Source organism: Genypterus blacodes, unplaced genomic scaffold (genome assembly GCF_046128005.1).
Source record: "Genypterus blacodes isolate CSIRO-AG114 ecotype Tasmania unplaced genomic scaffold, CSIRO-AGI_Gbla_v1 ptg000216l_1, whole genome shotgun sequence".
NCBI lineage: Eukaryota > Metazoa > Chordata > Actinopteri > Ophidiiformes > Ophidiidae > Genypterus > Genypterus blacodes.
Window position 1 is genome coordinate 107271 of NW_027467015.1, and position 7730 is coordinate 115000.

A 7730-nucleotide genomic window follows, 5' to 3' on the forward strand; every position below is an offset into this window, starting at 1 on the left:
TATGTTGAAACAGATCGATTCTATAGATTCTGAAGGTGCAGCAGGCAGTAAGAACTCCGACAGTAGAACTCCATGAGTGCAATGAAAGATTGATGAGGAGAATGAGAGGAACGTCTCTTTGTGTAATATGATGAATGTAGTCCTAATCCTACTTAAAGCTCAGAGAGTAGGAGCCCTCTGATCTGACACAGATAGGACTCATTGCTCTGTGAATAATTTAAGCGAATCACTACATTAACTTTTACCGCTCGACATATGTCACACCATATATTCTCAACGATCCATTAAAAGGCTTGTGATCTTTCTGTGGGAACACCGTGAGGCTGAAGATGATTTCTGTTTGACATTTGTTTCATTCGCTTTGTGTGTGTGTGTGCGTGCGTGCGTGCGTGCGTGCGTGTGTGTGTGTGCTACCACTATGTGTGTGGCTTTGCTCAGGGTTTCCCTCTCTCAACATTTTGGAACATGTGTTGAGTTTTAGGGAGGAAAGTTAGGCACTGTAGGTCAGACAGATACGGAAATATGGCAGAAATGAACGACAGCTAATGTTATCTGACGGAGCTTAAAGAGAAATGTTTCTGTATTCATTCTCCGCCTTTACTGGCACACACACTCACATTGTCATTTCGCTGGGTTTTGAGCTGCAGTCACACACAACCACTCCGCTCCTCTGTCTCTACCTGGCACAGTAACATTTCCAAACAGCAGCAGTGCCGAGCCTGCCGGAGGAATCAGTGTTTAACCTTTTAGGGAATAGAAACGGAAAGGAATGGGAAGGTCAGAGGTGAGGGACTCTGCTGTTTAAAACATCTTATCACCCACTGTCAGCTTGTATCTCTGGCCATCATCACAACTGCACCTGCCCATGCACTGACACAGCACAGCTCCGTACGCTCTCTCAAAGAGTGGGCTGTTGGAGGAGAAGCGCTCAGGCATTTGACATCTACAACTTCCCGCTATTGCAAATGTAGCAATCGTGTGATGATAACAGATTGCTGCTATTGTTCCATAAATGCTGTTCCATCAACCTTCATGCAGATGTGGACCACCAGAGTTTGTGTGACTCTGTGGGAAGCGTTTAGATGCCGACTCTTGGGCTTCTTTTCTTAATGTTTGGGCTCATTAGGCTGGCTGGTGTTCAGGTTTCTCCCTGGGTGAAGATGAAGTGTGATTCCAGGCAGCTGCATTTTGACCTGAAGGTGGCAAGTGATCTGTCAGGCTGAAACATTGCACGGCTGAACCGAGTGAGAATTAAAATGTTCTCGATTCAAGTTCTGTATCTGAATTTGTATGTGTCCTTTTTTGAAGTCTCTATTCTGATATCACCGTATTTATGATGGAGTCAGATGATTCACAGCGCCCGTGCATGATTTTCTCAGGCTCTTTTCGCTCTTTTCTCTGTGTACAGCTTTGTCCTCTCCCATTGAAGAGCTCACAGTGAGACCCGGCCCTTGTTTCTGCCATCCCAGGTTGGGCTTAATGAACTGGAAGCACCTATGTTGTTCTGTACTTTAAATGAACACAGAGACCCAGTGGACTAAGTGCACTGTTTTCTCCCCATCCCCCTTTCTGTTTTCTGTCATCATCCGCATGAGAGATCTCACTCAGCTGTGCTGTATCTTCTGGATCTGGGCTGGATCGTTTTTTGAAGACAAGCTTGTCCTCAGCTTGAGTAGACTCATTTGCTTGCGAAGGTTTTGTGAATTGCGGTAGTTTTTCACCATTGATTGTTGGCATCTCAAGGTAGCACTCTTGATGTTGATCTTGACCTTGAAATACACAACAATTTCATCAATAACTGTCTTAAATATGTCCTCAGTCATAGCTTTACTGCTCTGTGTCCTCCTGTGAGTGTGTGTTGGACTTCAGGGGGTTGGATTTCCCGCAGAGACACGCTCATCTCTGTCAGGATTCTAAGGAAATGACTACATTTGTGACGCTCCAATGACTAAACTGCTTAATGCCTCGCAGCAGTGGCGGCGTGATGAGCGGGCTTTCGCTTGCTCAATTGCAGGGTTCAATGTTCAAGGTTGAGTTTATTCATCCAGTAAATCCTGGAAATGTCATTGCACAATCCGATTACAAAATACATGCAATGTAAATGCACAACAAAAACAATAAAGTCAATGCAAAAACTATAAAAATCAAACCTATAGAATCTATAGAAAGTGACAGTGACACCACAGTACATGACCCAGCTGACTGGCCTTCTATTCTTATTCATTAAAACCTCTTATTCCCACTTTTCCACTAGAAGTTTTCAAATCCAGCTCATCTCCCCAGTTTTCAGATTAATTTTCACAATTGATTTGTTTTATTTTATATAGTTTTAGCAACATTGCAGGCAGTGACATTGTTGAAGTCTCTTGAGGAAGTTCTTGTGTGTGTGTGGGGTCCATTTTTCCACTCTGTGCCCGGGGCTCTCCAGTACATGGGAGGATGTGATGTGTTGCACTTTCATCCAGGACCATCCAAGACCTCTGACACAGTTCAAACACTGTCTACACCTGCTTGTCCTGTTAATGATTGAGGGAGGGGACATCCTGGACAGGTCGCAGGTCTGACACAAACTCACTCACATCCCCATTCACACCGATGGACAATTAGTTTTTAGTACACTGATCCACTTGGGGAGATTTTTACATCTATGATCTTCCATTGGGGGTCCAAGTCAGTTGGATCAGTTTGGTGTAATCATTGCCTAAATGCCACAGTTATGTAAAGGCAACATCCATCAAGTCTTCTATCCTCCCACTTAAGCGCACCATAGAGATCCAGCAGATGAGGGGAGTCAATACAGCTCTTTATTTCTCCTTAACAATGGCTCCTCAGTGACAGCTGAACCAGATTCCCTTTAGCCTGAGTCATGTATTGGCCTGGACTGCCACCACATTCACTTACACTCCCTGTGATAATAAAGCTGTCTTTGGAGACTTCGCTCTTCACTGGGAAGCATCTATTTAATTCACCACCTAAGAGCCAAGCTGCCAAGATCTCCAATTCATATAATCCTTATCGCATTAAACCTCCGTCCTGAACGCCTCTGCGAGCGTTAGACCACATTTATCAGTCTTCTTATGTAAGTGTGCCTGTTTCAGCTCACCTTTTTACTCTTGGATACCTGCTTGTTTGACAAAAAGTTCCCCTCATCACAAATACTTCACTCTGATAAACTTCCCCTCAGCTATTAGCGTCATCTTTTCCCTCCCACTACAGGAAGAGACACATGATTTAATCAGTCCCAGTTGAGATTATTATCTGATTCATCTTTGCTGTGGGCTCTGAAACGCTGACCCACGTTTCAACAAAGCATGCATACATGAGCCAGGCCCCTCCCCTTAATGAATAGTCTCACAGAGCCTCACTTTTTCATTCGCGCACGCACACATGAACGCATGTATGACGTCATCTGGCAATGTGTCCGAGTTCGGCTATAAATACAGATGGACGGCGTAACAACGATGATGTTGACGTGAAACAAAGCTCCCCCCTGTGAATAACATAAGGATGGAAGGAGGCCAGGTCACTGCTGCTTATCGAGATGAGCGGGCAGTCAGTCGTGATTGATTTCTGCTTAATGAAACACCTGATGTTACAAGCAGATGTTGGTGATCGCTTCACACATTGTATTATGGGCGTTTACTGTATATGATGTTTGAATCAATTTGGAGGTGAATTGAAATTTTACCATGCCTGTAAACAAAGTGATTACGTCATCACAAGAAGACTCTATTCGGTGGTTAGGTACAGTACATACAGCATTTCATTCTATTTGCAACTGTGACCATCTTGAGGCATCTGACCGTCGGCTGGCGGCCACATTTGTGCCGTCATCCATCCAACGTGTGTGGTCAGAAGTCACAAGGGTTCTCAGTGACTCGGGGCTTATCTGCGGACACAGACCTCATTCAGCTTCTTCACTTGGTGCCAGGGACTCCCGGGGACAGAGATCTCGCCGATTGGCTCAACCAGTGAGTTAGTTAGTCAGTGATTTCATACTGTTGGATCCAGCCAGTGCACATGAACGTTTACAGTGTCAATGTCAGCTGTTTATCTGACATATCCTTTGTTCCTGATTCACAGTGGGCTGAAAACTTGGGACTCCATTGTTTTGTCGTTCTTTCCAAGCTGTTGGTTCCTCTCCTCTCCACAACCGCCTGTTTATTCACTTTCACACTGGCCACTGGCTGTAGCCTTTGCGGTGCGTTCAAGTACAACTTTTAACGGCCGCGCCTCGCGAGGTGACGTGAGGAGACACATCGGTCCGTCTCAGTCGGTGTCGGCTCTCTGAGGTCGGCTGTGTGTCTCTGTGCACCCAAGTCATCTAATCAGTAAATAAGAAAACTGCGATGCTGATGTATTATAGATGAGCTCGCTGCATAATGGCCCTCTGCGTATACGTTTCACACTCGGCGGTCTTGCATTTATTTAGGACTTCGCTCCGTCTCCAAACTCCACATGATCTGCAGGGATCACCGCAGAGCTCGTGTATCAGTGTGTGTACGTACGTGTGTGTGTGTGTGTGTGTGTGTGTGTCTGTTCTGTGCATGTACAGCATGTGTGCGTATGTGCGTTTGGGTAGACTGTCTGGGTCCGGGTTGTGGATTTAGACATCAGCAGCTTGGCATGCTGATTACAGAGGTCTGAAGCCACAGGGAACCACAGGAACTCTCTTCCCTTTCTCCCTCCTCTCTTTTCCTTCCCTTCCCAGCTCCATCCCTCCATGGGTTGGGGCTAATTTGCAGAGATGGAGGTGGACGCAGCGGGCCGCGGGGCTGATGTGGCCGCGTACTGAGCCTTTAGATAATCAGCCAAATCACATTGCACCGCTCCTCTCATCCATGCTCTGTCTAAACTTACCTCTAAATTGCTTAATGCACAGTTGAGCAGTATGGATGGTAACAGTACAATGAGCTAATGAGGTATATTACACAGCGTAGCAAACGCTAAGCACTGCTGACACACTGTTATTGCTCCGGCTTAACAACCTGCACATGGATTTGTGAGGCCGACATGTCGAGGCTGCTTAGATCATTACTCCTTCGCTGCCTCGCCAAACTACTACAAAATTAATTCTGACAAAAATCCTGCAGGATGAACTCGGGCCGCTTCCACAAACCTACTTAGCGTGCATTAGCCAAGTGTCCTCATGTTTATCACTCGCTACAACAGACTCCTTCTCTCCCTGCAAGAGATCTGGAACTTTGAGGATATCCCGTTTTACTTCGTCCGCTGCCAGCTTCCTCTCACATCTAATGATTACCTTATGGCGAGGAGGGGGGGGGGGGAATAGCCGGCAGTATTACCACAGCCATGCTGGGACGGACAGACAGACAGACAGACTGCACTGCTTGCACTTTTACAGCCTCCGACAGTCCAAATGACCTGAAAGTGGGATTTAAGATGTCAGTGAATTGGAAGAGAGGAGAGTAGGAGTGAGTTATTGCTTAAAGGGATGGGCCTCTGTGAAGTGGATTGCGTGTGTGATTGTGTGTGTGTGTTGTCCGTCATGAGTAACAGAGGTCATGTTTGGGTTATCATCACAGATTGGCTGTGTGGAAGTGGTGCCAGTGACTGACCCAGCGTCGGAAATGACTTGGGCACAGGTTAATGCGTGTAGGAGTTGTGAAACATCTTCAGTGGCTCAGAGTTTAATAATGGAGCGACTTTAATATTAAAGCGACCTAGAGTCATTCATAAAAACACAGCGGCAGATTTAACACCTCAGTGCGGGCGAATCGCGTCACGCAGTCGGGTTCCTCTCATACGTAAACATCACTGGCTCCTCCCCTTATATTCAAAGAGGGCGTGGCTTGTTTTTGTTCTCATTTGCATGTCATACATTACCACCCTTCGCAGAGGGGGGAGCAGTTGTGGGTTCAGTGCTCAGGGGCACCTCAGCGGGGGCTCGAACCGGCAACCCTCCGGTTCCCAAGCGGGAGCTCTACCCACTGAGCCACTGCCTCCCCACTGATACTCCATTAAAGGTTCCTGCCACATTTCCCCCTGCAGATGTTTCTTCTTTGTTTGGAATTATTCTCATGTGCCTCCTCTCCTGAAATGCGGCGCTCCACAGCAGAGGATTTTGGGTTTCCTTCGCTGATTTGACGTGTGAAATTTTGCTTTGACATCAGAGAAAGCACAAATTGAAATCTGCAGCGTGCCGGCTAATTAAAGCACACAGACACATGCATTTTTTTGAATTTGTCCACGTTTTTGAAGCGCTTGAAGGCTTTCATATCTGCTCACATTCCAGTACCTGAATACGTCTCTGTTTGTCGGAAGTTTCGCTCTTTTCCATAGTTTCCACTCATCACGCGGGACCACCTACTGTACGCCAAAGGAGTACGTGGGAATCCAAGGGGTTTTTGTGATTAACAGCAATTTATGAGTTGCAAATTCATGTCATGTTTACAATTCTCAGACAGTCGCTCATACTTTTTTATTGAGTCCAGGCTCACTCTGCTCACCAGGTCAGCACGGAAATACCACACAGCTGAATGTGAAGCAGACAGAGAAGACACAGTTTACGCTTCTACAGCATATCTGAAACGTGTTCGCCATGTTCCCTCCGGTCAACACTCGGGCAGCATCAGTGGGGATCGTCTGCAGGACCATGTGGCCGCCATCAGGACCGCCTGATTGGAAGATGGAGACACAATTAGACATTCCTACTCCCAGATTGCAGAAATGACGGTGCACTTAGTGTCTCTCGCTGGGTCTGAATAACTCCTGGGCTTATTCTGGAAGGTACGCCGCCTTTAAGAGGATTCATTGTCAGAAATGAATTCCAGATAGAAAAATGGAACCACGCAACAGAGGAAACGCAGAGAAACGTCAAAGGAGAGACCTGTGGAGAGGAGGTAAACAAATACGCTGATTTTAGAGCATTATTTGCAATTTTGTGGTATTTTGCGTCATTCTGCAGCACAGCTTCTTCCAATGAAAAGAAAAAATCCCACTTCAACAGGGAATATCCACTCTTAAGTCCTATTAAAACACACACACACACACACACACACACACACACACACACACACACACACACTCTCTCCTTCTGTCTAGTCTGGATCTAAATTTGGCTTTGAGCGGCAGATGAGCGATGTCAAGAGCTGCGTCGTCCCTGTACATGCCCCAGGTTGGGCGTGTGGGCCGGAGCAGTAGCAGGGGTGTGTGTGTGTGAGTGTGTGTGAGTGTGTGTGTGTAGCGCTCTGGTGAGGTCATCACACTGTGGCCAGCGGCTGTACAAACACACACGTCCTTCTCCAAAACCTCTGCTGCTAAAATACACACAGGGAAAGTGTGTGTATTTTCGTGTGTGTGTGAGTGTTGTCCCTGTTCTGTGTCCATCACCCTACAGATCCTTCTCCTCCTCCTCCTCCTCATCTTTCTCATCTTCCCCTCCATCTCCAGCTCTCCTCCTTGCTCTCACACTCCTCCTCTCTATTATCTGCCATCTCCTATCCTCTTCCTCTTCCTTTCTCCTTCATCGTGCATCACTTCCCTGCAGGCATCCCTTTAGTGTCGGCTGGCATGCTGGTGATTCTTCTTCTTTTTTTTTTGCCCCACTCTAAATTTAGCATCTTTGAGTCACGCGTTCGGCCATAGGTTGTGCTCTGATGTGACGGCTTACATTAATGGGCACCCCTAAGGCTCAGCCTCCCCTCTTAGCCGCACACACACACACACGTTTTTTGGGTTAAATGCATGTGTGTGTGTGTGTGTGTGTG

General features: G+C 46.7%; 1 protein-coding gene across 1 annotated transcript in view; it reads left to right on the forward strand.

Annotated features, from left to right (window-relative positions):
• septin9b (septin 9b) overlaps window positions 1–7730 on the forward strand; it is a 63575-nt gene that overhangs the window by 676 nt on the left and 55169 nt on the right. The gene's annotated exons all lie outside the window — the stretch shown is intronic.